The sequence below is a fragment of the Halichondria panicea genome, chromosome 8 (genome assembly GCF_963675165.1).
Source record: "Halichondria panicea chromosome 8, odHalPani1.1, whole genome shotgun sequence".
NCBI classification, from domain to species: Eukaryota; Metazoa; Porifera; class Demospongiae; order Suberitida; family Halichondriidae; genus Halichondria; species Halichondria panicea.
This window is the reverse complement of record NC_087384.1, coordinates 3,871,614-3,878,682: the sequence shown is the minus strand read 5'-3', so window position 1 is coordinate 3,878,682 and position 7,069 is coordinate 3,871,614. Positions and strand designations below refer to the sequence as shown.

At 39.4% G+C, this 7,069-nt stretch overlaps 1 long non-coding RNA gene across 1 annotated transcript; it reads left to right on the top strand.

Moving 5' to 3' along the window:
* Nucleotides 1–3,885: 3,885 nt before the first annotated feature.
* On the top strand, nt 3,886–6,666 carry LOC135340011 (uncharacterized). Its single transcript, XR_010396170.1, has 6 exons — nt 3,886–3,947; nt 4,042–4,140; nt 4,345–4,443; nt 4,649–4,747; nt 4,953–5,051; nt 5,857–6,666. It is a non-coding gene; the product is annotated as an uncharacterized LOC135340011 (long non-coding RNA).
* The last annotated feature ends 403 nt before the right edge of the window (nt 6,667–7,069 follow it).

The following is a 7,069-nucleotide window of genomic DNA, read 5'->3' as shown; positions in this document are numbered from 1 at the left end:
CTAATAAGTAAATGATGTCTAGCTGTGGCAAAGTTAAGAACAGTTGGTAGGGTGTGGAGTAGTTACATCACAAATACCTCAGGCTTAACTGTAAGCTGTGTTCATTAGCAGCATACACATTGATGGTAACAGAGAAGATGTCAGCTATTGCATAGGTTATCCCAGGCACCGTGTCTAAGTCTTTCAAGATTTAGTCCACCTGCCTATAGTAACTGCAAATCAGGATCAGTCATACTATCAATGCATGTATCTTCAACACTGGGAACCTCAGTATCATTGTCATATGGGTTACTAGAGGGCTGAGATCCAGCTAAAAAGCTGCTGAACCGGTCACTACGGTTTTCTATGTAAGAGGCTACCACCTGTCTTAGTTCAGGGGCACTGGCACTGCACACAGTGTTGGCATTTAGCTGGTAAGCTACTGCCCAAAATAAGCAATCTCCATATCCTGGCACATTATGAACAGTCAAATTACAGCTAGAGGTAAAAGTATCCAAACATCTAGTACAGTGGTTTTCCTTACCTTTGCAGGCTATACTGCTATACTGCAAGAGCACTGCAACCACAATGTAGTAAATATAGTATTTTGGTTGGCTTCTGTTATGATTGTTAGTATACAAGCCAACAAAATTACTTGCTATGGCCTGCAAAATGCAAACTGTAACTGGTTTTAATTTGACAATTTCAAAACTGCCAAATTAGTGGACCTAATTGCTGTAGGCCTAAGACGTCAAATTAAAAATCGCCAAATTCTAATAGCTCACTCGCCAAATAGCCGCTAAATGTTCCAGGTGTCTTATATTTTGTCTGACTGAAATGATGGTAGCTCTGATGGTAGCTTAGCTAACTTGTTGCTTGGTTCATTGTGGCAAAATGATATGAGCTAAAACTTGTATGTATAGCTATAGGGAGCGGAGGGCCTGTATTTACTATAGGCTCAAAATTGGATATTTCCGAAAGCAGCTTGTTGACCTCAAGCATTATATAGAAGGAGTGCTGTGAAAGTAGAGTAGTAACCCCTTGAGTTGTGTGAAAAGTCTGCAATAGCCAGTATTAAGTTTACCCATCATTGATTTTTGTGATGTGTGGGTGGACTAAAATAACACAGACAGGTAATCACTACATTGTGGTTGCAGTGCTCTTGGAGTATAGCCTGCAAAGGTATGGAAAACCACTGTAGCAGCAATTACACAAGGAGTAGCAAACTTCAAAGGAACTAACCCAGACAAATCACTACCTTGGTGGGAATTGTGGGCTTTCAAATTTGCTGAGGCAGCTACTCTATCTCCAGGCAAGGAGTAACTAACACCCTTCAAAGATATTTTATATGAGACATTACTAGCAACACCTTTTTCAGAAACAGGTTTACCCAGTTTTGGATGTTGTTTATTACCAGAAAGGTCATCAGCACAATCAACAAACAAATCTATGTCCATTTATTCTGTGTTTTCCAACCATTCAGTATTGATCTGCATAATGGGGGTGGTTTGCTTTAAGCCAGTTTAGGGCACTAAAAATTTTCTCAGGAGTAATGTACTGGTACATATGGCTTTGTATTCTAATATTCTTTTGTTGGACAAGCTGACTTTGATCAGGTAACCTAGGTAATGTTTGAACAACACTGTCTAACTTCAAAGGAACATTTACAGCAGGACCATGGATACACCTTTGTTTAACAGATGGAAGGGCAACCATTTTCATAAATGCTACTCTGAGACATAGAAATCTTGTCTCTAGTTTGTTCAAACAGGCAAGCTCAGGGGGTACAGAAGCTAATGACAAATTGTTTGCTAGGGATTGTATAGGATACAGCTATTTTATATGAGACATTAGTAGCAACACCTTTTTCAGAAACAGCAGTTTTGGATGTTGTTTATTACCAGAAAGGTCATCAGCACAATCAACAAACAAATCTATGTCCATTTATTCTGTGTTTCCAACCATTCAGTATTGCTAGCATAATGGGGGTGGTTTGCTTTAAGCCAGTTTATTGGAAGGGCAACCATTTTCATAAATGCTACTCTGAGACATAGCAATCTTGTCTCTAGTTTGTTTAAACAGGCAAGCTCATACAGAAGCTAATGACAAATTGTTTGCTAGGGATTGTATAGGCATGCATCCTCTAGACAGCTGACGATGACAAGTAATGCATATCCAATACTTACCCTTAAAACTAGCATAACAGAGTATCATTACCTAAAACTGTATTTAACAAGGACTTTTTTACCTTGGTGTACTTACTAGTGGCAAGCAATATATAAAGCCAAGCAAAGTCAATTTGTAGTTTCTCAGGCTATTATTCCTAAAATAGCAAGCGGATTGAGGCAATGATAATGATATTCATAGAATTTTAATTGAAAACACACCCCTAACTTCCTCAATAAGCGGAAGTGCATAATTTTTACCTATTAATTTTAGTCATAATTATATTCATGACAAAAAAACCATACAAATGTATCCTTTTCTTTTCTTTTAGTGCCTTTAATTTAAGGTCACGTGATATTTAACTTTTTTGTAAAGCTGTGATATTTAACTTTTTTGTAAAGCTGTCAATTTCCAAGCGTCGAGGGCCTGAGAAACTACAAATTGATTTTGCATGGCCTAACAGATTGTCTATATGTTAAGCAATGACACGATACGCAGACGAAGTCAGAGCCCTGCTTCGTTTTATCAATGAAAGAGTTAATGTGTATAGACACATTGGAGTGTCTACAAGCTGTGCGTTCACATTGAAGCTTTATACGCTTACGACTTGTCTCGGGTGATTCTAAGCTTCAGTTTTTGTTAGCATGGTGACACTCTAGTTTCAGTCGTTTTTCAGCGTTGCTTGATGTTTCTAAAGCCTTTCTAAAGCTCTATATACAGTTGTAGATGCTGCATTGCGCTTTCTACGTAACCTTGATTCTACAGTAACAGTAAGGGACTTACTATTTCGCAGAATATGGCCACACCCGGTGGGCATTTGAGTGTCCTGATATGGACCTCACCCACACATTGGGGACAAGGTTTTGAAAAGGGCATCTTGATCCAGTCAGTCGTTCCTTCAGGCCTAGCTTCAAGTCTTCAGTAATGATAAAACCACGTGGTTATGGCCGTAGTGCAGAGGAGGTTGGCCCTGTCATGTGACGTTTTGCTCACGTTACCATAGATACCGAGCAACTGTCAAAAAGTTATGGCTACATGTACATAATACTTTGCTAAGCTTATAACATCTGACTAGCTGTGTCTGTTGTCTGGTTGGACCAAGACTATAGGGTAGAATAAGCGGTGCTGTATGTAGCTTGCACTGTACTGACTGGCAAGAATCTGGTAAACACTACACTGTACCTGGTACCCGCCAGAATAGATGGGGATCGGGTTGATTAATGAAAGTTTTATATTCAAAGTAGCCAGAGAGATAAGTAAATATCGCCTTCAGTCTCCAATGACCGTGCAACACCTAGAAGTTTACATAGAAAATCTTTGTCCATTTCTGTGCCAGCTCAGCAAAAAAGTAGTGCTTCTCTTCTTTTTCTTCTTACACGTGATCCTATCCAACCTTCTCCGGTTGTGCGCATGTGTAATGATCATACAGTACAGCAAAGAAGCGTTCGAAGAAAGTGCACGCCGTTGTGGTTTAGCTCTGCGCAGCGCGGCTAGACTGTTATAAAAGCAGAACTCATTGAGCTGAACTTCATTATTTTGGATTGTTTTAACTGTCTGGGAAGATCGGAGACTGCAGCTACTGATACAGGCTATATAGATCTAGATACAGTGCAAGTGAGTGGAAGGATCGAAGAGTTTTAACTGGAAGATCGGCGACTGACTGTGGCTACTGATACAGTCTATAGACACAGTACAAGTGAGTGGACGTGTATAGCATTTTATTGAGTGTACAACTGAATTCAGGTTTTAAACTTTCATTGTAGCAGCTTCATATTGAGGATTTGACAAGTTCTTTAGTGCAAGTGAATGAAAATTGCATTTTTTATGTGCTCTGAATGTAGTTTGTAGCATCATAATAATGATTTCGTAATTAATAAAAATGTTGTTCAACTGCAGCTACTGATACAGTGCAAGTGAGTGGACGGATCGAAGAGTTTTAACTGGAAGATCGGCGACTGACTGCGGCTACTGATACAGTCTATAGACACAGTACAAGTGAGTGGACGTGTATAACATTTTATTTGAGTGTACAACTGAATGCAGGTTTTAAACTTTCATTGCATGTAGCAGCTTCATATTGAGGATTTGACAAGTTCTTTAGTGCAAGTGAATGAAAATTGCATTTTTATGTGCTCTGAATGTAGTTTGTAGCATCATAATAATGATTTTGTAATTAATAAAAATGTTGTTCAACTGCAGCTACTGATACAGTGCAAGTGAGTGGACGGATCGAAGAGTTTTAACTGGAAGATCGGCGACTGACTGTGGCTACTGATACAGTCTATAGATACAGTACAAGTGAGTGGACGTGTATAACATTTTATTTGAGTGTACAACTGAATGCAGGTTTTAAACTTTCATTGCATGTAGCAGCTTCATATTGAGCATTTGACAAGTTCTTTAGTGCAAGTGAATGAAAATTGCATTTTTTATGTGCTCTGAATGTAGTTTGTAGCATCATAATAATGATTTCGTAATTAATAAAAATGTTGTTCAACTGCAGCTACTGATACAGTGCAAGTGAGTGGACGGATCGAAGAGTTTTAACTGGAAGATCGGCGACTGACTGTGGCTACTGATACAGTCTATAGATACAGTACAAGTGAGTGGACGTGTATAACATTTTATTTGAGTGTACAACTGAATGCAGGTTTTAAACTTTCATTGCATGTAGCAGCTTCATATTGAGCATTTGACAAGTTCTTTAGTGCAAGTGAATGAAAATTGCATTTTTTATGTGCTCTGAATGTAGTTTGTAGCATCATAATAATGATTTCGTAATTAATAAAAATGTTGTTCAACTGCAGCTACTGATACAGTGCAAGTGAGTGGACGGATCGAAGAGTTTTAACTGGAAGATCGGCGACTGACTGCGGCTACTGATACAGTCTATAGACACAGTACAAGTGAGTGGACGTGTATAACATTTTATTTGAGTGTACAACCAAGGGCGTATACAGAGAAGAGGGCATGCAGCTCGCCCAATTCTCAGAATCATCCGACTTCGTATTGAGCTATTTTTAGAACTGCCCACAAAACGCCCACGCGTAATCTTTGACCGCACAAGGTAAATCAAAGTCTTTTTTATATCTGTGCTAGCTAGCTAGCTCGATTGCAGCATAGTAAAACTAGTTCTCAGCAGCAGTATGGCTCGTACTAGCAGTGTCAAAGGCAAACCATCCAACAGTTGCATGAAACCTAGGTACAATAAACCTGTCTTCCTGAGTCTCTGGTACCTCTTAACAATGCGCCCAGTACTTAACTTCCCGCTCGAAGGGGTTGTCTTGGACCTGGCTGGACTAGGACTGGTCATGACACATCTCTAAAATAATACTCCACTGTTAGCTAGCTAGCTAGCAAAGGCTAGGCAGCTCTGATGTACACGCCCATAATTATAACTCCGTAAACAACACCGCCCACTTGTTCACGTCCGTATACTGGATTCTATTTTTAGCATATCCGGTCTCTGATACGAAGTCGGATGAGTACGTAGGGTACATAGTGAGTTGCATGCCCTCTTCTCTGTATACGCCCTTGGTACAACTGAATGCAGGTTTTAAACTTTCATTGTAGCAGCTTCATATTGAGGATTTGACAAGTTTTTAGTGCAAGTAAATGAAAATTGCATTTTTTTATATGCTCTGAATGTAGTTTGTAGCATCATAATAATGATTTCGTAATAATTATAATAAAAATGTTGTTCAACTGCAGATCAACCAACATTAGCATGGCAAAAAAAAGACCACGGGAAGTTACTGACTTCGATGACATTGGTAATGATCCAATCCCAAGTGCAACTATTCGATGTGTATTAACTTCCTTATCACCAATCAAGAAAGGCCGAAAGAGCAAATATTTTGATGGAAATGCAAGTGATGGTAAGCAGACATGTCGATTGTTATCATTTTCGGAAAGACAGCTGGATATTTTGAAGAAGTTCAAGGGTGCCAAAGAGACTGTGGAGATCAGGGACTGTCAGGTAAAGAGAGCAATGAGGGGAGACAGAATGGAAATTGTATTGAAGTCCAGCAGTGAAATTGCACACAGCTCAAAACAACTCGACACTACAAACATTGACTTTGATGATGGTGTTGTCCCAGAAATATTAATTGCAGCATTAGAAGATAGATGTGTTTTTGATGTAGTGACGATCCGTGTAAAGGTCCATCAAGTTTGCCAAAGAGAGTTTCTTGACGGTGGTTACATCAAGCAAGATGTCAGCGTTTCAGATGGCAGTGGTGTTGGACGGGTCACAGTGTGGGGAGATTTCGTTGGAACAGTGTTTGTAGGAGAGTGCTATTTGTTTTCCGGATTTATGGTTAAAGAATTTAGTGGCAACAAATATCTGAGTATGCGTAAGAACGGATCAACGATTGAGAAGGTGGATGACATTGGGCAAGTAATGAAGTTGGATACAGACAATATCACTACAGATGGACAGATAATGAATGCTACTGTTGTTTGCGTGATGGAGTTCCTATCGAAGAAGGTTTGTATTTTGTGCAATGGTTATGGTGTATTTTGTGCAATGGTTATGTTGAGCCTGGTCCTGGTAGCCCGCCAATCCATGGACGCTTTGTTGTGAAGTTGCTCAGAGGTATGACAATTGCAGTAGTTCTCTGTTAGCAAGGCTCATTTTCAAGGTCGATGATGGAGAGAATGTTACCTTGACTGCAAATGCTTTCATACTGCGAAAGTTGGTCGGAGCGGCTGACAATGATGCTGTAGATGAGTTGTATTTGCTGAGTGTTGCAAAACTAGCATCTGTTTCATTTAATGGTCAAGACACAATTACAGATTTTTCTTTCGATTTGCCTGGAACTGAGCATGATCATCCCGAGACTGCAGTGTAAACAGAAACAGTGACATTAACATTGGAATATTATTGAGAACTGTAGATCTATGTATGTTTAATATAATTATT